The following is a 24525-nucleotide window of genomic DNA, read 5'->3' on the forward strand; positions in this document are numbered from 1 at the left end:
ACGTGTTTAGTAAACAAAAGAGGTTTTATATACTGTCACGAGCAAGGTCATTATTCCCATCGTCTTTTGTTCTTTTGCATCCTTGTTCAAGCAGCCAACTCATATCTTCACTATTTCTTGCTTATCGCAGCCTGTAGATATGCAGCCAGAAATCGAGATGCTCACTCTATATTTAGTTTACGATAGGCGCCATGTCAATACCGAGTTGAAGGCAACGTGTCCAGTCAGCGAGAGAACTGGCGCTTATTTAGTTAATTGCGTACTGCGAAAACTTTGCTGATTACACGCACACAGGCTTGCGCACACATGCAGGCTTGTTTTTGCCATCAGAACAACGGAGGTTGGGTATTTACGTGGAACAAGCGGTAGGGCTCTGTGCCTACACCGACATTGTCGATGACTCCACGACGTAAGCCTATGTCGTGGGTTACCAGGAAAACGACCTGAGAGTAAACGACGCCCTTCACTGCCACGCAGATCGAGACATGTAGAAACGCTACAATCTTGCCGCATTGTCGGAGCTGCCTTAGGTGGGAGCTACGTTCAACCTCCTGGGCAGGCAGAATTTCGCATCCGCGGTTCTTTCGTTAATTCGTGCCTACATACACTTGAAAGGTCACTCTAATAGTACTGTCGCAAAACTTATAGCACCGCGATGAAAGGCAGGCAAAGATGATAGGTGACTTTGTGGAACCTAAGTTTCACTCGACACTCGTAATCACTGACACTAACTCGTCTTTGTCAAAATTTTTCTCACTCGTATGGGTGCTTAGAAGTAGTACCGAACATCACCGTGCAACTACTTCATTTAGCTTCTCCGGAACGCACTCGTAACGCACTGACAGTCTTTCGGTAGGTGCCACAGTGAATAATGATTGCGGAGGATCCGATTTCGTGCGCTTGGCTCAGGAGCTGAAAACCACGCTGCCTTCGTTTCTTAAATACTGAGCAGAGCGCACGGAGCCACGATGCCTGCAGGATTATCGCTCGAGAAAAGCCGGTTTGAAACGTTGGGAAGTCGGACGGCGCGCAGGCAAACTTGAGGAGGCACCCGACATTTAATTAGGTCGGGCATATGATCAGTTTGTATGGAAAAGCGCTGTTGCATAAGGGGGCGTCATTAGGGAGGAATTTATGTGAAGTCACGTAAAAGTTTCAGACCCAACATAGCTAAAGACCCTTGTAGCTAAAGTGGCTCACCGGTGATTCATAAAGTTGCCTCTGGATTAGAGTTATTTAAAAGTATACGTGAGGATTTACAACCGTATACAGGAAATAAGGAACAAATTAGTTGAAGCTTATTTCAGCGTTTTTAGAGTTGCTTTAAGAATGCAAACTTATGCTTGCACTTGAGAATATCGCAAGAGCACTTGCGTACGGGAGCTGTTACACGCAGTTATGTGGAACAGGCTGGAAGCGCAAGAAACCAAACATAACTAAAAATTATTGACCTCGTGTTCCTAGCTGAACTTGTCATACATCTATGGCTTCTTGTCATTTGTGAATGACAAAAGAATCTTCTCGGATGAACATTAAAATAAAAATGACCAGCTCACCTCTATTTAGGGCCTAACAGGCTGCGATTTTGATTCAGTTCAGCTTTATGTGGTAAAACAAATTGTATAAGAATTCACGAACCAGTTCGACGCCGTGCATTTCATTATCGCCTAGTCAGATCATTGGCAGACGGCACGTTGCAGAAAGGCTAACGAATTATCCGAACGAACAAGTTTTTGTGTGGAAAACGTGAATATGAAATGACTCACACCAGGGAGAAAGCAATTGGTGGGCTTGCCTGATTAGCAATTAATATGTATAAAGTGGAAATATGTAAGAAGTGGAACTGGTGACGTGGTTGCAGCCACAGCGTCAGTTCTGTGATAAGGCGCGAGCTCGAGATTTTTTGGGCTGTCCTGGCTTAAGCACTGCAAATGCTGCCTGCTGTTTTTGCGTCCTCTCCTTTGCTCGGTTTAGAAAAATTATATGCGTATGGTGACAACTTCCAGTGGCACTACATGCAGCCAAAGCTACGGAGCCAACTGCCAACTAAAGGTCAACCAAGCCGACTAAACGCACTAATGACTATAGTCGGAAGCTTGGTAGTCATTTCCAGGCCTTATTTTAAAATGTTATTCTTACTTATACATGTACGACATTCTTGTAATATGCATGCAGCAGTACTTCTTCACGCTTTAGAAGAGATTACATTCATAGAAAAAGTTCGCACGCAAAGACTATACTGATATTACACACCGGTTCATCTCTCCTCTCCTAAATCCACTGCAAATCGCGCAATTCCATTCACGTAGAGGATGGATGAATTCTCGCTTGGTACAGTATACGAGGTGAAGCTCTACAAACATGTCTGCGGCCATATACCTGGGTGGCACCACCACACGAGAAGCAATTGTCGTCGCAAGAGACCAGATGATCGAGACGCAAGTAGTGGTCGACTGTGTCAGAGTGCATGTAACATTCCCCGACCATTACTTAATTTCTCTTCCGGCAGAGAGACCTCAAGTAACCTTTCCGTGAGTAACTAGAGCTCACCAACAACGTATACCGTCAACTTATTACACACTTACGGTGAAACTTTCATCCCACCTGTAGGGCCTACGACATTCTCAACTGAACCTAGCTATTCCTAGAATTACGAAAAAGAAAGTCATCCATCCCTTGCTCTGAAGTAACTGATGCTATTATTGCTGCACACGACAATTCGAAAACGCTTTCATATTTATGCTGACAGCTTGATCTCGCCCTCTGCCGCGAAGGCGCCTGTGCTGTGCTGTGAAAGATACACGTAGGCGTCGCACAGAAACAGTCTGCTGCGCATCCCTCATGGTATTAACCATACAACCTGCTCCTTCCTCTTCGCATCCTACCTCGGTTATTTGCCCAAAAACCCTTTTTCCCAGCGTGGCTGTAGCAGGTCAGAGGCACTTCACTCAGGCTGACCTCTCCACCTTTCTGCCATTAAATGTTATGTCTCTCTATCTTACTCTCGTTTACGAGATCAGCAGCTGCTTTCATGATTGCAGAGAAGCACATCACAGTTAAATTCAAGGTATCCCCATAACGACATCTATGGTGGAAAAAATGGGCTGCCATCCGTGCCACGTTCAAATATGTCACCGATGAACTGGCACAGAAATGGCTCATGTTTTGTAATTCCAAAGCAGCTCTTCACATCCTCCAGTGTGCTTTACATCATAGCAGATAGAACGCGATGGTATCTGACATATGCTAAGTAAACCATCACGCTCTACAAACAGAGCACGACATCTTCCTTCAGTGGCTTCCGAATCACTGTGGCATCGTCGGCACCGCTTTGCTGAGAGAGAATCTCTCGCTGTGGCGTGCGTGGTTGTTGGCTCGGAATGCGCGGTGTTTGCTGAGAAAGCTGCCCTGTATGCCCACATAGTCTCTTACATGCTTCAAACGCCTTTGGCCACGATGGACACTGTCAGGGATCTACATGTGTTTACCCACAAAAAGAGTGGTGAGACGTTTTCTGCAGTTCTCCGAGTATCCCTACTTGGCGATGGGAAAGCTGGACCCCTCGCTACGTCTACAAGTGGCATCTACAAGTGTCATACAAGTGTCTTTCATCTGCGAAGCAAGGTTCCGGTACTCTTTATGACTCGAAGTGACATTTACTGATTCTTATTACATTGGTATGGCCGACAGCTCGATGTGCGACTCTTGTAGTGTCGAGGAAACCAGCGATCACCTTTTGTGTATCTGTCCTTCTCATGACGTCCAATGCCTCTAGACAAATTTAAACTGGCTGGACTCAAGACCATTTTCTCAGTGAAAGGTCCTCGGACCATGGCCACATCCGTCGCTGACGCATAAAATTATCCGTGCTATGATGCCGTTCTTCAAGTGCACCGGTATAATTGAACGTTTACAGTCCTCTTGTGGATCCTCTCGCATGCTCGCAGAATTCATTCTCTCACTCTTTTTCTCTTTCTACTCCCCATTTCTCTAACACCCTAGTGTATGGAGCAGCAAACCGGACTCTTGTCTGGTGGACACCTTGTCTTTCCTTTCTGCTATCTCTTTCTCTCTCAATCGCATTCTCTAATTTTGTTTTGATCGCGAAACTTTATACTGATAAAATACCTCTTACCATTTTATTACAATTTCGATCATCCTTTATAAATCAATTACATGGACACCTCGCAATGCTAACAACGGGACCAAAAGGTTCGTGAGTTAATTCAGAATTGTAAAGAAAAGCATTCTTTTGAGTGAAACGTAGGCATACCGTTAAGTCATTTATTTTTGTGCACGCTGAGCCTGACGCCGAGTTTTTCCCATTGAAGGGCTTGCGCTACCTTGCACTAGTCCTTGTAAAGGGGGGAGAAAATCTCTCTAGCATATTCAATCGCACTAACTAGCAGGGCTGCATAAGGCTTCAAGAATGGACGATTGCTGATATGAAACTTCCTGTAGTACATACAATTTCCCCATATTCACTGTAGGCTAGACATCTGTAAACATTTATTGTTTTTTTTTTACTTAAGATAGGATGTGCATTCCGCGCCGGCTTGTTGATTCGCTTGCAGATACAAAAACTTTCAAGATAATGTTGACATTATACATGTATATTACGTACTGAGCGTAAGGCGAGTGTGGTGGAAATGTTATTGTGGTGAGAGAGGAGGATGTATGCGCCGTGATCACAGCTAGAGCACGAAGTCATTGCAAAATTGCAAATTGCAAAGGAGAAAAGGTAGATACGAAAAAGCAAAGATAAGAAAAGTAATAAAGACACAGTTACTGGTCGATACACTCGCAGAGGTATGTTCGCTGGCTGTCACAAGGGTCCTTCCAGCCTAGTAATCATCAAGAAGTGCAACAGGCTTTGTGGCCTTGTGCATTTGGGCATTCTTGGACCAGGGCCTGAGGATCTTTTCCTTCAGGAGCCGTCTGGCATCCAAACGGCAAGATAACTTAGTATTGTGGACACGTGTACTGATATCTGTTTCATGCGCTCAGGTATATTCGCCAAGAAGCTCTGCATTGCCATTTACATTTCCAACACGTTCCTCTACTTCCAAGCTCAAGACGTCCTCGCTTTTTGTTGAAATATAGAAAGAAAGAACTAGACAAAGAACGCCCATTCGTAAGCTCATATTGTTCTGTCTCTCAAATTTATCTTTTGATCTCTAAAGGCAATGACAGGCACATGGAAATAAACAATTGAGTAACGAACTTTTTTTATCTTCTTTCGTGGATATCTCTAAAGGTCATGTTCAATGGCTCGTGAGCCCTGTGTGCGTGCTATACATCACTTCTCCCGTCCCAAACGATTACTGTCTCAGTTAATTAGGTCCAGATATAAATGAATATATACAACTAATATGCCCTCCATGGAATTTTCGAGTACTACTTTGCTTCCTTAACAAAACCACATTTCCTCTTACTCTTTGGGCAGGGCACACACACAAAAAAATCTTGTTCAACCAAGGTAATTGGGGGCAACAACAGCAGACAATAGAGAATAACGAAAAGCTCATCTATTTATCGACCCTTTCTCCTGCTTCTTTGAACAAAAAAAATGAGACAAAGGCTGACGACTCTGGACTGGGACCTCTTGAGTTTGGTTGTGCGCCATCGCTGAGTCCGCACAAGCCGAATAGTTTTTTTGCGTGGTAAGACGAATTGGGCCATGTTGCCAACACAGATGGGAGAGTTAAGGAAAACGTAGACAAAGACGAGTGATTAGGCAAAATTAGTCATGCCTCGTTATAAAGAAATAATAACAGCGAGAAATGCAAAAGAATCAGGTGGTAAATAGCCCCCAGCAGCCCTGGAACCGTAAGAGATTAGTTTTAAAATCATTGCATCCTTCGTTTAACTTCGCTTAGCGATGATTTCAACCTGCGGTAGTAATTACGAGAAATTAGCAGACACGACGAGACAAATAAAAAAAAATTACGAACCATTCCACTCCGTGAAGGTGGTTGACCAGCGATTTAGCACATGACAGGAAGGTGGCGCATGATTTTCAACAAAGGTACGAACTCATTTATTGTCTTGATGGGTGGTCATCGTGATGAAAGGTACGCAAACTTATTTATTATCTTAATCGGTGATCACTATTTCACTCGCCACTGCAATCCCATTATTTGATAATGTCAAATCGATTGACGTGTGCCGCTGGATGGGCCAATTGGGCCGGATCGTTGTGACATGACAACGAATACACCTGCAACACGGAACGCGTACGCCACTCGCTTTTCGGTACCGATACATCCCCATTGAAATCCCCGACAACGACAACAAGGTCAGCGTGATCGCAGCTAATTCACGCAAAGGGAGTAACCATGAGCCTTACGGGGCTATAATCATTGCATTTTTCGCTTGCTCACTGGGGTATGAGCCATTGACGATAACAGTTTCCGAAATGCTGTTCTGTTTGTTGTATGCGTGATTAGAAAGTATTTAAGCACTGCTCGCGGCACTTTGCTGAGTGCTTGTAGTCTCTGCCTTACAGGACTATGATCCATTGCATTTTTTCCTTGATTACGGGAGCAGGAATGCTTACGGGGGTATGAGCCATTGATGAAGAAACTTTTGTTCACAGAGAACAAAAATGCATGAAACCCTAGCCATTTATAGCTTCGCTGTAATTTGTCGCTGTGATAGTACCGAAGAGAATAGCAGTAGGTGTCGTGAATGCTATGGCTCCTGAGGGTTCAAAGCAGAGTGACCTCCGGCGTATAAACATAAAAATAAACAAGTAGAAATTGTTCTCGCTTCGCCGTATTCAATACATATGTTCTAAAGGAATGTTCATATTTGTTTTAATAACAACGTCAGCTTGCGGGATTCCCTTTCTAAATTAATCCAGAATGAAGGACAAAAAATAAATAGTACAAAAGGCAATTCTCTTGCAGTTAATGAGAAATTGCCCTGCCTGAGTAAAAAAATTGCTTGAGAATGTACTTCAACAGTCTCAGCGGTAATACTTCTTGTGCACAAGTGAAAATTCATCTGTTATATGCAGGAAATACTCTCGTATACTCAGCCGTTTTGTTTGAAGAGCGTTAGAAAGAAAAGAAATAGTAATGTACCGAAGAGACAGGACAAACTGGTCTTTTCCGAGCACCTAAATGAAGTTCACTTCCTTCTGCGCAGCGTCACTCAGAAACATTTGCGAAATGAAGTCTCCTTGTCTTCGCATGCTCTTTTTCATGGAACAGTAAACCATTTCTGAGGCAGACCGAAGCAGCATTGAAGAGAGTAAACCACGAGGTCATTATAACAATCTAAGTTAACGTAGATTTAAGCAAATAGGAGTAAAGACGCGTGGTTGCAGAAGAGCACCAGTATCCCCTTCCTGAGGCATGGCACTGCTCTCATGGTACTCCGCTAATGATGCGTGCCTACTGCTTCAAAACTGCGACGGAAAGTACACACGTAGAATGTTTGCTAAGATCAGATTACTTTTTGACTTGAGCGAGTAATTGAATTGTGTTACAAGAGAATTTGCGAAACTTGAGGAAGAATTTGCGCGCGAAATTTGAGTTAGTCTTCTGCTCTGTACTCTCACCATGTCGCGGTCTGTGCGGTTGCCAGCCGGAGTGCTGCCTGGCGAAAAAAACTGATTTTCTGAAAAAAAAAGACGAAAAAGAAAATATCTCTGTAGAGTACTTCGATATGCGAAGCAGCGTCACACGCCCAGTACAAAATTCCAAGGAGGGCTACTTGTGTACAGGGTTTCAGAAAATGTACTTGAAGTTCACTAAATTCAGAAAAAAAGTGCGATAATCAGGCGATGTCATCGGGGCTGCTTTGCCACAAAAGCATAGATCTTGATATGGTTAGAGGTAGCAATTACAGAAGTCATTAATAAAAGTAGACTAATTATCTTTTAGTATATATTATAATGTTGTGGAGTAATATAAATTGAAATAAGAACCATCGCATATCTTCGTACAGTAACTACAACTTACCAATCCCACCTGCCGAGTGCGCATCAGTATTTAAGGATGTTTTTTCTAAGAATTTTTCTACGCCCAACTCTGGAGTACTATAGGCTGTCGCATGTATCAATTATCTCCGATGCTGTCTGTTGCGTTAGAAAATATCGCTCTCGTGAAAATGTTTGATAATCTGAAAATTTCATCGTGCGGCGTTGATAACTTAAATTATATAATTATTCAATTACTCAGACATATGTTTAGCTGAAATTCTCCAGCAACCTTCTTGGTCATGATATTTTGTCAGGTCAGTGGAAAATTGGTAAAGTAGTCCTATTTCTCAAATCCTAAAATAAACGATCGCCTTTAAGCTATCGCCCTATGTCTCTAACAATTATCCATTGTAAAATTATAGAGTATGTGTTCTACACCCATGTCTTTCATTTTCTGCAATCTAACTGTTTTTTCTACTCCTGAGAATACCAATTGGAATGTTCATTTCCAGCTGAAACCCAGTTTTTCTATTTAGATGTAGTTCACACTCCATACGTCACAATAATGCACGATCCGACTGTATTTTCTAAGATTTCGCAACGACTTTTGGTAGAGTATGCCATAGACTATTGTTGCTGAAGCTTTCTGCACTCAATATTTCTCATAAGTTACCCACTTGGACTGAATATGTTCTTACTAATCGATCGCAGTTGATTTCAGTTAAAGGTTATGTTTCTTGTTTTATAGATGTTAAATTTTGTGCTCCGAAAAGTCAGTACTAAGGCCATTTCATTTCTTAATCTATAATAATGACCTGCCTAGCCTCAATTCATTCCAGATACATTTATATATATGCTGATGATTGCGTGGTTTATCGGGCAATCTGTAAACCTTGAAAAAAAAAGAAAGGTTGCAATCGGATCTTAAAGATATTAAAAATTGGCGCGAAAAGTGGCACATGGAATTAAACGCCGCTAAGTGTAAAAAAGAAATGTCTTTCGGTGAGGCGAGAGTGATTCAACCTTCACTGTCAACAGCCTCCAGCTTGAATCCGTGTCCTCTTACGGTTATCTTGGCCCAAAAATGTTACAAACATCATCTTGGGCACTTCATATCACCAGGGGAACGCAAATTGGTCGTTATGGTATCTTCCACGCTACCACAGAAAAGATCTTCTTTTTTTTTAATTACCTGACAAAGCTATAGTGCGATGCAAACTAGAATGCGCCGCTGCCTATTTGGGATCCAAATCTTGTTACATTAAATAATGCAATAGAACTAGTAAAAATAAGCTAGCAGCAGCTCTACTACAGTAGAACTGCTAGCGTTACAGCTATGAAGTAAAGTTTTTCCCTACCTTCTCTGTCTTTACGCAGAATTGTACGTCGACGCTGCTTTTCCACAAAGTCTATTATCGCCTTTTTTCGCACAACGAAATGCTCACGATGCCTACCTACGATTAATTCCGTGTCGGTCATCGAAATGATGCTGGCTACATTTGGTGCAATAGTAATATTTTCCTAAATTCATTTTTATCACGCATTGCAAAGGACTGGAATCATCCACCTGCGTATATCGTAAGAATGACAGACTTTTCAATTTACAAGCCCACTGTTTCCAAATGTTTAGTGGTTATCCTATTTAAAGGTTATTGATCGTGGCCTAACTATGACATGTGACTAATTCATGTTATTGGTGTTATTACTGAAACATGTGGTCCTGTATGGTCTTGTTACTTCATTTTGTGTTTATTTGACGTTGCCGCGTTGGTAACCTTTCCGTAAATATATTCCTCTGTATTTCCACCGCCCTCTGTAACGCTTCGGCAATTAAAAGTACTGTAAATAAATAAATGAATAAGTAAATCAATAAAACAAAACAGTCATCTGATTTATTGTGAGGTAGACTTAAAGCTCATCATACGAGATGTTCATAATCCGTTGTTGACATGAATAAAGCTCACGCTGCTAATTTTTGCAGTGTGATAAATGCCGACCAATTTAGCCCAGAAAACCGAAACTGAGCTACCGAAGGACGCAGTGAGACGCCCTCAGGAGACACCCATGAGTTACGTGACTGTTTAGGCGTCTTTGTGGTGATTTGCAAAAACACATGCGTTAGGAAAACCGCGCATGGTTCTGACAAGTACCATATCGCCATGGTGACGTTTACGTCTGTGTTCGTGGCCCTCTACTGTGCTTTACGACCAAGGCGGTTATGAATACCAAAATTACTTTCCGTTTCAGCAACATGAGCTAAAGAAATGAACGTGCGTAGGAACGAAAAGTGTCCGCACCCAAAAGCAAGGGAACTCTAATGCGAATTGCATAGAAACTTCTCCAGTAAATGGCCGGTGAGCATTGCAGCATTTGTAGTAATAGTGCGATCTCAACTAACACCAACGCGAACGCTTGAAATGGCTTCCGCAGGCAGCAAATGCTGCCGTGCCTTTCACGCTGTGATGCAACGTGGATCTGCTGCCTCCGCTTACCGGTGTTTTGACGAAAGCCTTCGCATTCCCAAACCGAATGCCCAGAAACATCCATGTGTAACTCATCCAACTGCGATTAGACAATCAAACGCATGTTGCGTTTTTAACCATCGTTGTAATGTCGAACGTGACCTTCTCCAGACTGTGTTAAACTATAGCTACTGCTAACTAGCTACTACGGCGTGCCTCATAATCAGAAAGTGGTTCTGGTAGGTAAACCCCATAATGGAAAAATATTACTTTGGTAACACTGCGTACGTGAAAGTCAATTTAACGCTGTTGATCCCTATTCTACACACTGCAGAAACACAGTAACAGAACCTTCATTCAAAACGCAATTACTTTCAGATCCGCATAGCAATATCGTATAATAATTCAGCAATAATAAAAAATAATAAAATATTTCAAGGAACCTACAGAGAATTACAGAGAACTACAGAGAATTGCTAAAGTATGTACCCAGTGACCTGAACTAGGCAGACTGCTGAATTTATTAAGAAACATTTCTTAGTTTATTTATTTTTGTGTATTTTTTCTTCCGCGTACATAAGCTACGATTCCGAAGATTTAACGAGCTAGCGAATATCGTAGCTTGCATAGCGTTCGATCTGCATTTGGCTCTTTATGTGCCGTCGTGATACAACGTGGGAACACAATGATAATTGTAAATTGTCTTCTAATGTGTATTCTTGCTACCAAAAATGTAGGAAGTGCTAGGCGCAGCGGTGACCTTATTCAGCACGTTTACCACGCAGCCCTTTACTATCCGCAACATTTCTTTTTTCTGCAACGAAAGAACTGTTTTCACTTGCACCACTATTTGTTGCCTGGCACATATCCTATAAACAGCAGTGACCTCTAAAGTTGCACCCCAAATGAGGAAAATGACAGCAAACAGCCAGCCGCATACAAATAATTTATTTGCCACCAGCGTTACTACTCGCAAACTACCTATAAATACAAATCTGCGAGAAAAGGCTTGTGGATTCTTTACATAGATTAGGCAAAGACTTTTCATATGAAAATAAGAGCAACTTACCAGTGTGATTATCTTGGTCTACGCCAGTCGCGGCCTCAGTGCGGGTCCTGAATGAATAAGACGCCTCCTTCAGTCCCGCAGCATTCCTTTCCACCACTCGCACTTTCTTCTGTCGCCATCCTGAAGCATAGTTTACGCTCTGTGCTCTGCTGAAAGCTAATCGCACACTTTCAATTGCGCTTTAGACTGCACTATTTACGTTAAGGGCTATTTTGTGTGTGATATACGAAACACAGGCCACACCCGTATATCAAGTTTTTTACATAAACAAAACGACACGCGCAGGATGCGGAAGTGTTAATTATAGAACACGTATCTAAATATGTTATTGAATTATGGCTCGTCCCTGCGCATAAGTGCTGAAGCTGGGAAAGGAGCACTTGAGAGACGATGGGGCCTAATGCTGGCAGGCAACTAACATTGTATTTTGGTGCAAGGAGCACATACGTATTAGAGAAATTTTTTCCTTGCTATATGGACATAAAGAAAACTTAGCACATGAAGAATTTAGCGCAAACAGGAAGCACAGAAAAATGAAATGCACAATATTGTCCATGAGAACCCACGTACGTGTACAGCTCCCCACAATGACAAGTTTTCAATTATTGTTGTCGCTGACAGCATTCGTAGGGTTTACTTGACTAATTATGAATAAACAAGAGTATTCGCTTGAATAAACATGTTAGATCCAAGCCAATAATTTTTTTCTTCTTCTATAAGCTGTCAATAGATCATTGCCTCCTACACCTGGTCTATTTGCATGCTTTATGTTCAACACCACCATCTGTAACGACCCTCTCGCATGCACTAAGAAGCTAGCGGGCGCGCACAGAATACAAACGCACGCATATCAACGTAAACTCCCACAACTGCTCGCAAGTGCGTTAAATAAAATAAAAATTCTTAAAAAGATCATGTGACGATGGCTAAGCGCGCGTCTCTCTTTCTTTTTTTTTTCGCGAATGTGCTTGGGGTTGGGCTGGAGGAATTTTCGATGTACAGGCTACCGGGGGACGGATGGACGGACGGACGAATCGGCTAGCCACATGAAGGTTAGCGGCAAAATTTGCGTCCGTTTCAGCGCGACGCTCATATTGCGGAGAGGCCAGCTGACTGGCTTCGTGAATAGTAAAAGTCGGACAAGAAGTGTAGAAATTTGTGAGAGACACCACAGCATCTATTAGGGAACTCCAACGTGTGGGCCTATTAGCCAATCAATAACTATATTTCACAATACTGCTGTTAGAAAATGCTGTTAGAAAAGGCTGAAAGTAACTAAACTATCGCTATAATCAGCGAACTAAAGTCTTCAAGCACTGAAAAATGTGAAATCTATAGAAATCGCTTTAATCGGAGCGATATTCATTTAGTGGGTGTGACGGCAGGTAAGGCGATACACGTGATCACATATGATTCATAAGAACGGAAGGCCTGTAACACTGACGTGGTCCATTTTCGTTGGAAATTAAGTCTATACCTTGATCGGTCTTTGATAAATGATTTTACAAAGTCCACTGTAAGTGTGCTAAGGTATTCGTTATAATTTTGCGGAAACTCTCCAGTCCTAACTACCAGCTGAAGGTCGCATGTTATCTACATCAACGAATAATGCGGCACCAGGTCCGAGCATTTATTTGGTGATTGGTAGCCTTTATTTAACCACGTTTTTAAATGCGTGTGCAGCTGACACAGGAAACATTAATTTCTTCTAGATTGGATCAGCACGGGTTCTGTTCAATGGTGAAAAGTATACTGAAGTGGATAGACTGACGCTCACTTAACCAGATTTGTTGAAGAGATGAATTTGTGAAAGAGAGATCTAAAAATATGTGCACTGTCAGGTTGCAGTAAAATCTATGATTATCGATGTCGGCAGTGAGAGTTAATAACCTATGGCTTAAAATATGAATGGCACGCCAGACGGGAGATAGGACAACGAGCCCGTCGTGGTAGCTTAGTGACATTATGCTGCCGAGCGAGTTCAATCCCAGTCGAAGCGGCCGGCTTCCAATAGATGTGAATTGCGAAAACACTCTGAAAAAAACCCGGGTTGTCAAAATTAATCCGGAGGCCCCCGCATCAGGTAATGGTTTTTGCGCGTACGACCCCCGAACTTGTTTTCTTTAAGAAACGAGGCAAACAACGCCCATACAAAGCAGCGGGGTGTGGTGGCAGGAGGGTAACTACAGACAAGTGTATCTGCGGTACAATGTCTGAGTCACTCGGCACTGAAAGCAGAGCAAGCCGGTTTTGAGTGCCGCCGGTGCTTGCATTGATTGACCTCGGCAGGGTGAGGCACGCGTCGTGTATTGAGTGAAAGTGTGTAGGAAAATAAAAAAAAAAACAATATATATATGAAGCAGTGCCGTAGAATGCGAAAGTCAAACAAAACGATACAACAGGGGAAAGAAAACAATCGTTATCTTGGTCATTTTTCAGGATCTGCTTCGCGAAGCGTAAAGCACACTAATGAATATGTTCCGACTAGAGAAATATGAGTCGTCTCGCTCTGCCTCCCACTATAACATCGTGCCTATCGTTAATGCATTTCTTCCTTTCTTTTTATAACAACCCGCGCGCTAGCAAAGCGCCCCATTTATTCGTGCTTTGACTGTGCCGTGCGAGGCATCGTGTCGGCGCATCCAATAGCGCTGGCCATAGTTGCTGTAGACCACACCATTCCTGAATGGTCTTTCAAAGAGACATTAGGCGCATTCTGTAAAAGAAACCTATTTGTGTCATATGAAAATTCAAATAAATGAAAAAGAAAGAGAGAAAGATAAAAAACGAACGCACGAAACAGAAAACATTTCTATTAAAGAATTTTAAGGCGAAAATTTTCATGCACTGAAAACGTTTAGAGTGGCTTTCGCTTTTGTTCTTTTGACTCTCCGTGTCTTAAGGTGCAAAAAAATATTTTTAATCCTTCTTCAGAGCCACCAGACAGGCTTCCTCAAAAAAGCGCAGTTTTATAAAAATTAATGTTATCATGGGCCCTGTGTACACTACGTGGCGTGCGTTTAACAAAGTGCAAAATGTTCTTGTTGTTTGTCGATATTCAAATAAAGGTAAAATTAAAGACGAAGCTACTTTAACGACTCACTGTAATAAAAGAACGTTTGTCACATTATGTGCTGAAAAGAATTGCTGGCAATCGGAGATGCCAAAAAAAAAGAAAACGAGAATGACGATGGTTACAGCATTACGGTCACATGCTCAACAATTCAGAATGCTTAGAGTGCCATCTAATTATGTCATTGCCTCCTTTGTCCTTCTGGTTAACCTCCCTGCCTTTGTCTGCATTATTTTCTCTCTCTCTCTCTCTCTTTCTTGTTTACCGGACACAGACTTCTCTACGGTTCCCATTCCTTCCTATAGATACAGCTACCACAAGGCCTCTGAGGCAAGCCTCTGAGGTAGCATTAATGATTCATGATTCATGAAATATATTGCGCTTAGTGTTACACTGACGAACGTAAGGGACAGGACGTGGACGTACGTAGCGCAAGTAGCATTACTGTGTCCCTCGTGGATGGGCCTGGCATTCACAATGACCTACGCGTTCCTCATTGGGATGAGTAGAACACTTTTTCTCGACAGTTGAGGGTGTGAGTAGTCTAACATCTATCTCCTCTGATTTTACGTGCCTGCTAAGACAAACGGCACCTTCATTTCGCACCACTTTAGATCACCTAAATTCAATGTCAATCATGGCGACAACAGCCTGCTTAGACTACGGCCGCATGCCTTGCAAGCGCAGAAAGGGATATTCGGATTATTGCAATTTTTGAGGTCGACAGACCTCAGTGATCGACTGCAGTCTCTATGGCGCCTCTACATGAAGGCACATGCTCAGTGTTTTTCTCTCCCTTATTTCTTTCTTTTCATTCCTTAATCCCCTTCCCCTGCGAGGGTAGCAAACCGGATGTGTGTCTGGTTCGCCTCCTTGCCTTTTTCCTTTGTTCCCTTTCACTCTGGCATTGTTTGCAAACCATTATGAGATGACTGACCGAACAGTTTGTGGTGGTGTTCGTTGTCCTAAGGTCAAATCTTTACAAGTATTGTCCTTCAGTTTCTTCTCATTAGATTGTATTTAGCACAGCTACACAGACTCATTTTCCCCTCATCGCCGCCCCTAAGCCCCCGAAGCGGGCTCTTGGGCTATTCGATATCTTGCTGAAAAGAAGGTTGCGGCTCCCCTTTCGGACCAGGGTAGCCGTACTCCGGTGGCGATGAACAAACAAAATTTGCTGCACACAAGAAAGTCGAATCTTTCAAAGCTTAGGGGTCACAAAAGAGCGCCTAAACCCCGAAAATACCGATTACGACTTCTACGAAAGCGGATTGAAAAAACTTTTAGGATGGCTATGCAAATCTGTTACAAAAAACGGTCTCTTTGGAACAAATTCTGGATATAGCTTTTGTACATGGTCGACCACAGCTTCTTATTTCAAGTGAGTACAGATGCTGGCTCTGGTATAGGCTCTTTATTCAGCAATTTAAATGGCATGCAGACGCAGTTTCCTTCATGGAGCACCCCGTGTAACACCGCCTCGTCTAAAATGCGGTCACCCGGGAGACAACTCAACGCACAAAGAGGCCGCTGCCAAAGTGCGACGGTGTCGTGTCCACCATCATCGCAGGTGATCTTCGTCTACTAGAAATACTGATACCGTCGTGAGACAGATGCTACTTCCTGCAGCTGATGCTCCCCAGGCGCTTACACACACTAACACGGTGCCTGGTGACGCAGTGAATACTTCTACTGCAAGCGACTGGCCTGCACTTCCGACATTATGTCCTCCAGCACAACAAAGATCGACGGTGGACTACCGACGCAACAATGACGGCACAGACCACCTGCGAGGTCCAAGACAAACAAGTCACCGCCATAATCAAATCTCTAATGAAAGTCATTCGCTAGTAGATAAATGACATGCAGACGCCATCAGCCCGAGGTGCACTGCAAGTGCTGGACGGCATGGATCCGGTTCTTGCTAGCCTCGTGTATCAAGGACAATGGCTCTACCGCGTCAGCCTTTCCTCAGGCAAGTTAAGGAAGCGTCTGTTATGCAATGAAATGTCCATGCACTGAAATCCCATAATGCTGGTTTTCGCCATTACGTTTTCACCAATTCATTCCCCGTTATTGTCGTCTGTGAACCAAACCTACAGAAACCCGTCCGGATCTCAGGCTAAGAACCTCATGTGTCATTGACTTGTAATGACAATAGCAAAGTTATCATATACATATGGTAAGAACTGACTTACGTTGTTCATCCAGTGCGGCCACATGACAGTAATCAGTATGTCTGTTTGACTGTGAAAAAACAGAAACTGATGTTTACTTTTATAGGCGCTTACCTCTCTCCATCAAGTTGTTTCGAAAGAGAGAGACTGAGTGACATTATAGATGCGACATCTGGTCCATGAGTGGTTGTTGGGGACTTCAATGCGCATCATTCATTTTGGGGAAGCAACAAGGTAAATTCCGAAGGAAGAAACCTCGTGTCCTTTACTTGCGACCATGAACTCTGCTTTCAAAATGGTGGCAGCCCCACGTTTATGCGCGGCCGGACGTACAGTAGTTGTTTAGACTTGGCTTTGGTTTCGCCATGTCTCACTCCCTGCATCCATTGGTTCACAGATATAGAAGCCCATATATTATATATATATATATATATATGCGCCCTTGTGAGCTCTCCCACCCACTCTCTATACCACGTGAGAGGCTTCCCATGCTTCAGACACATGTAAGACTTTCTTTTCACTTTGATAATGCTAATGCTAATGCATCAAATATGTAAATGACCTGATTCCGAGCCAGACCTCATGCGGATCATCTCGAGTACAGTGGAGAAACCATCTTTAAGCAAATTATAGCAGCCAGTTTTAAATAAATGCTGGTACCAAAGTTAGGCAATAGAAACCAGCGCTAAGTACGAACGTTGTGGCTAAGTTAATCACGTTACTTTTTGCCGCCTGCTTCTTCCCGTTTTTATCCTGCTATCTTATTCACTCTGACTGATTTTAACTCATCCTCAGCAAAGCGGTACTTCTTGCTCTTGACATCGTACCATTGCTAGTATCGCACTCGACCTGGATTCTTCGGAGACGCTCCTTCTGAACGACTGGATTAATTTTTCGTTCACTCGGATGCGCTCGTGCAGAGTCCGACTGGCGAGAGCAGCGAAGCAAAAGCGTTTCGAAGGGCATTCGCATGAAGCGAGCATGCATTGGTAAAGAAGGCATTCTGGGCTGTGATGCGGGGACGACCGTGTTCCCGCACTGGCATCGGGTGCAGAAGGTGCTGTCGTGAATAATGAAGCATCCGGATCTCGACCATCGTGTGGATGCGGACACATATGCCCATGTGCGTAGTACTAATGGGATGTTTGAGTTGCACGTACGAGGATATCTGTGGTAAAAGCAGCGTAGGCTTCTTCTTCTGGCGAACTTTGGGGCACGTCGTGGGCCGAGGGGAGCCGCACTCACCAGCACTCAGTCCAGTGATTCGTAGCACGCTCGCGGAACCATTTAGTGTAGACGGCGCCAGACGAAAGGCACTCATGGGTGCAGATGAAACCCTCTGGTGGCCGGGCTGCTGCGCAACAAACGCTTTTATATATACATACTCACACGGGTTTCTATGTTGTGCACACAGGCAGTAATGTGCTCCATTGCGTTCATGGCCTGTCCACATGCATATTGCGAATGGAAAATCATTCCTGGGTCTATGGATCTGCTTTTATCTCACCTATGCGCATTTTGCTTATGACGTGCCAGGAAAAACGCACTGCCCACCTATAACTTGAAGTTATAGTCTAGCTCCCTTATAGAGAACTGGTGCGTTGGTCTGACTTCACTATCGTTCGTATTCTGCAGTTCCATCAGGCATGCACGACGCCACATGATGATATCCGAACGAGAAAAACCAGAAGCGTGTCATTATTAATAACGCGCCTAGACGCTACGTACCATTTCAATACTGCAAGATTTTCCAATTTCAGCCAAGTGCAAAAGGATTCGAGAAGGAGTGCTTGCATGATTCACCCTGACAATGTCGAGTTTAGAGCGCTTCACCAGATTAGTAGGCTGTTGCCCCCTCCAGGGATGAAGGCACGTGGCTTTGATCGTTGTGGAAACATTTCGGCGCCACCTTGAAAACAACAGACACCAAATGTACACATGCTAAAGCAAGCTACAGGGCAGGATTGTGTCCAGCCGTGCAGAGCACATCAAGAGGCAATGTGAAATATGCCAACGTTATGCACGGAAGACACGTTCCCACAACAAACTCTTGCTAAGGATCTAAGGAATTAATTTCACCCCGATTTGTTGGGGCCTTGCCAAGTGAAGACACATTGCGGTTGAAGAAACTTAGATCAAAGCTGTCATTAAACTTCAAGTAATCAAGCCAGTAGCTTCAGTTACAGTGCATGGAGCATCCCTTGAAGAAGTGGCAAGTATCTTTGAGTTTTCTTCGTTTTCTTTTTCACTATTCTTGAAAGCTGTATGTGTTGTTGAACAATTGATTTTAGCCGATAAGCCAAAGGGTTGCCTAGCCACCATAAAACTATCTATATTTTATATCATTTCTTAGTTGCTATTCTTCGAAGTTTGCGAGCGTAATAGTTTCGCACTGGTTCAAAACGGATATTCAACCTATGTGTTACGATTGCCTGAAATGAAAAGTACACGCAGGCACTTATTTGATTATGACGTTCGATATTAATTTCTAGAGGCATTTTGACGTGTTTTATAGCCAAGGGTGCTACAAAATTTTTCTTAGTTTTGTTAACTATACTTTTGAAAGAAATCGAAAGAATTTAAGAACTAAACGATGGTCGTGTTATCATGGGGGACGAATAAGATAAGCGACATTGCCTGTTTTATGACACTGCGTTCGTATTTTCTGTATTAGGTTCACTTATGTTGTACGACCGAAAACGTTACCGCCACTACTGCGGTCACCTTTGTGGAAGTGCTTTTGAAAACAATTTCGAAGTTAGCGGAGTGAAATTTCGAGGCGGTATAAATAGTTAGTCTTGACACCGCCTGCGGAACAAAAGGATGCTGGACAGATTAGACCAAACGCTTTGCAAAAGGTACCTTTCTTTTTCACAATAGCGTAATGGGTTGGCTACGTCTTTCCTCGCATGACATTCGGTTTCTTTAACTGAGTTTCTCCCACCCACTACTTTCTACCACGTTCAACTTATGGGAACTGCTGGTCAAAGCAAGGCAAGTCAGAGAAAGATGTAGACAAAAACCACAAGCGCAGAACATGCAGGCCGCATATTCCAGTGAGAACTTTACCATGCACGTCTTCATGTCGTTACAGGAATAACCCTTTGTTTTATAGATGTCAGGTGCGCAACTAACCCAGATATCGTGATGAGATGTGTGCAAGAATCTTTCTTGCTGGTATTGCCTTTCACTCGGCGTACTTATAAATTATGAATTTGTTGTCCTTCTCTGCCGTTTCATCCAAGTACAGTGGCCGTGATATCGCCGATAGCTGAAATAGCGGATGGCACGTTTATTGTACTCTCTCCCTCGTTTTGGTTCCTTTTTTCACTCAAAAGATGTTAATGGGATTTGGGGCAAGAATACGGTTCATAGTTCTTTATGGAAGAGCATGTGTTACATGCGTACACTCAAATACACTTGGGCATTCAAATTTTTAGGAAAACCAATTTCTTTACATGAAAAGGGAGTAGAGCAGTGAGTGCAAACACAACGACATCACAAATTATCGTAACTCAACATTCCGACTAAATCAGTTCCGCGATGTGTAACTACACCGCTGCTGCACGAGTGCAACATGTAAAGGAATAGCAGAAGTACACTTTCCTTGTCAATGCCTTTGTGTGTCCATACTTTTGCGGTAGATGAGTGGATTCTATGTACTAAGCCAAAACCATGATGCCCCATGAATCGTACTGTCACTTAGAAATTTATTTAAGTCTATTAGGACGCAGAGGACGCACTTCTGTAGCCACTCGTTGGTGATGGGTTGAATAACTTCAAACGAAGGAACTTGTCATCTAATGTTATCAGTCTCAATATCTTCAAACGAATTCCCTACTATTTACCAAATAAGGGTATTCAACAATGAGATTACTTGCGTCTTAGATTGCATAGCCACAATCACACTGTAGTTTCAGCGCGCCTGTCATGAAGCTTTATGCAGAGCATGGCACTGACAACAGACAAAAGGGAAAAAGTAAAAATGACTGCTACAAAAGCGCTATATTATCACTGTCGAATCAATAATTTGTTTTAAAAGTGTTGTAATAAGGCACAGCGGCTGCATGGTAGACACAACAACACAGAAATATCCACATAATAACCTAGTACGAACTTTATACACAGGGCAAAGCAATGCATTACGAGAAGACGAAACATAACCATTAACCTTTTGGTTATAATAGCTACTACTACAACGTAACTCTGCAAGTTTCAAAGAACAATGATTTAAATAAAATTCCCAGTGAAACTTTCACGCGCCTTTTTCCATTATCGTGAATCTTCAATATATCATCACAGTAAAATAACACTGTGGTGTTGAAAAAAGAAAGCGTTGGCGCATTATAAAGAACAGTAGAAAATGCTTCTTCGGAACAAAACGCTTTCTCATATTTCAGAACATGCTTGCATTTTACAACTGAATGTGTATGTGCCTGGTCTAATAATTTAAAGGTTTACTTCATCGTACAAGCCGAGGGCTCGTTAACGCTTTCTATGTTTCCCATCTGCAATTTTCTACAAGCACTTCATGACTGCAAGAAAGTCGACAGTAACTTAAACATACGTTAAAACGAATTGAAGAGGAAAGCTGCATGCTCACGAGGCATTCCTCATATTACTCGATATTCTCATTCGAATGAGTTGTTACTACTTATTACTTGTTTCCTCCCGCCGTACGCTATGGGTTCGAGTCACTTATTCACCTAAAATAATTAACTGTTTTCTTTTTAACTTCTATTTAATTAACCCCAATGGTCGTCGGTTCGACTCTCACAAATGGCGGCGCTATCCATTTTGGTGCCTCTGAATTTTGGTCCCACCAAAAGTCGACGGTTGGACTCCCAGCGAAGGTCGCGGGTTGGAGTGCCCTAATTAACTCTATCCTAATTAGCTTCGCCTTAACGCCAAACTTCGTGGTTTCCACTGCCACCAAAGTCGCGTCTTCTACTCACATCAACGGCTGTGGATTCGACCATCAATGGTGGCACCATCAATTTTGGGGCCATTGAATTTTGGTTCCACCATAGGTCGAGGATTCGACTTCCACCAATGGTCGTGGATTGAAGTGCCTTAATTAACTTCGTTATATTAACTTCGTCTTAACACCAAAGGTTGTGGGCTCGACTCCCACCAATAGTCGTAAGTCACAGCGTCTTAGCTAACTGTATCCTAATTAACTGTGTCCTAAAGGGCCCCTCACAAGGTCTGGCCATTTTGAGCTGACAAGCGCCGTGCATGCAATGCGCACTAACGATAAGTGCGCATTGTATGTTAAGCATTCGTTAACTATTCCCCCGGTGAAGTCATTCTAGATGCGAGTCATTACACAAGCGTTAGAGGTGACGAGTGTGTTGCGTTTATAATTTGAAGTACTCTAAACGCCCCGCATACCGCAAGAGTTGTGCTGCTATTTTCCATACCGAATATTTTGGAAAGATTTCTTTTCTAATGAGCAGATACTACCACAAAACTAAGTCGATTTGAAGCGTGGGATCTATAACAAATTTTTGAATGATTTTATTTATTAACCAAACTATAGGTCACCCGCTGAGGCTACTGCTGATATTTGACATTAAAACTGTGAAACTAGTCGCAAATAGATTCGCAAGTATGTAAGTGAATGGGTGAAATAACATTATTTGGCCCAGAGAAGAGGCAGAGGAGACCCCGCGCCATCCAGCTAGTCCCACGTAGGGACCAACGCCAAGCCGACCTTGACAGCCCAATCGCGGGCACTCTGAATGGCCAGGGTTTGCTCGTTGAGTTTGGGGCTGCCGAAGAGCGTAGCCGACCTATCCTCGCTTAAGGAGGAGCCGATGGCTTCACTCCCACAACACATGATCCTATGTTGCCGTTAGTCCAGAGGCAGGGCAGTCCGCACTGGGATACCTTTCAGGGTATATTGAATGAAGAACCTCAAGGCTAGGATACGCATGGACTTGTAAAAGTCGAAGTGTGACCGCCCGTGCCCGAATTGTGCAAGTATGTGTAATTTAAATGTGTATTACCGAAGAAATGAGAATAAATTTGGGTGCATCTGGACAGGAGAGCCGCAGTGGACTTCGGCTACGAACTCGCCCTATAACCGTGAACCCAGGTGACGTAGAAACGCGAAACAACGCTCTAAGAGAGCCCTGTATCTAAACCTTCAGATGCGACGAAGGTCGAAGTGCGATAGCTCATGGTTTCGGCGGCCAACGCACCCCATGCACCCCTCGGTTGCTCGAGAGCAGCTGATCTTAGTGGATTAGGTCAGAGAACAAAAAAATTGACAGTGCCTTAGCTGGGCTATGTCAGAATATACGTAGCGAAAGCTAAGGCATAGCATGGTTAGCCTTGGTTAATCTTGATTGGAAGTCCAGGTTAGTCTGGTTGTCTAGCTATGTTGCGGCGTTTAGCCAGTCATTCGGCGCGCTGTTCATCTGTTTCCTGGGCGATTCGTTTTCTCTTCATCTCGTTCCGATGTCAATTCCAGGCCTCCTCCTGCTTATCAGGATTGTCGCCGTCCATACTGCCGCCTCAACTGTGGTTGCGGAGCACGCGAGCTTTCCTTTTCAATACTCCGACAGCCATGCGACGGAGCTGGTGAAGCGAGCGGAGGCGAGCGCAACGACTAGGAACGCGGTGTGACGAGGTATGCGGTGGGACGTCATGTGCCTCTTCGGAGCACGGCCACGGCGAAATCACAAGTTTGCGGCCAGTAAGGCTCTCGCTTTAGGACGGGTAAAGGAGCCAACGAAATCCGTTCAGTTGACTAAAGGAACGATGCTCGCGATGACGTAATTCGTGGCAGTAAGGTTTTCAGTGCGCTAGCATCCGGAGTGCCAACTCAAAAAAGAAAGAAAAAAAAAACGTATGTATGTGACGTGTGCGAAGCCAGTCAGGTGGTAGGGCGAGATGGGAGAGCTTAAAAGAGCGTGTGTATACAAAAAGATGCAGGACAAAAGACGCGTCCAGTGAACTCCTGAACAGTTTGCAAGTCGGTGAACATGGTTTAAATGATGGAACCGGGATCTCGAAAAATTACGATCCAATGTTAACGCTTTTTTTTTCGCATTGGCCGCTAATTACTCACGAACTATTTAGGTAGCGCTTGTTGTTTTGCGTGCCTTTGCGTGTATTTTATTATCTGTAATAAAACGTTGCTCTTGCGAAAGCCTGCTTTCTGGCATTTCATATTATCATGAATGAATGCATTCAGTATAAAAAATATCTAAATTGTAATTCCGGTAGCAAATCTTTTAGCGCTATTTCTGCAAAAATCTTTCAAATAGTGCAAGAATGAAGGAAGTCAAAAGAAAGAGAACAACAGTAGACGACATAAGGAGCTGAGCACAGATAGAGATTTCTATTGAGTGCGGTACTGCTCCTCGCTCGAATTTTGGATACCAGAGAAGTTGACTTAGAAGAAGAGGAGGAATATCTCTTTGATTTACAAGAGATCTAATACGGTATAATCAGAAAAGAGCTGGGTATGAAAGATGGGTGAAGCAGCAAACGAAGCATGAACTGAACCAAAAATTAGTTCATATTCAATTACAAAACTTAAAAATTCGGAGAAGTTTGTAATAGAAAATATGTGCAAGCGATGCCGGGCCTGCCGCGCTGAGCGCGTGAAAAAGGCTGTTCTTCATGTGTGTCCTTGCACGCATGATGTTTCAATTGAAATATATTTTCAAAGAAATGTGCACTCTCGGGCCAAAGGCTTTCCTGCTGCGTTCTCGCGATGAGTAAATGCAGAATCATTTCCGTTCGCCTCATTCTCTCACCCTCTGAACGCATACCGTCCACCACGACGTCTTGCTTTAACA

Source organism: Dermacentor albipictus, chromosome 1 (assembly GCF_038994185.2).
Source record: "Dermacentor albipictus isolate Rhodes 1998 colony chromosome 1, USDA_Dalb.pri_finalv2, whole genome shotgun sequence".
NCBI lineage: Eukaryota > Metazoa > Arthropoda > Arachnida > Ixodida > Ixodidae > Dermacentor > Dermacentor albipictus.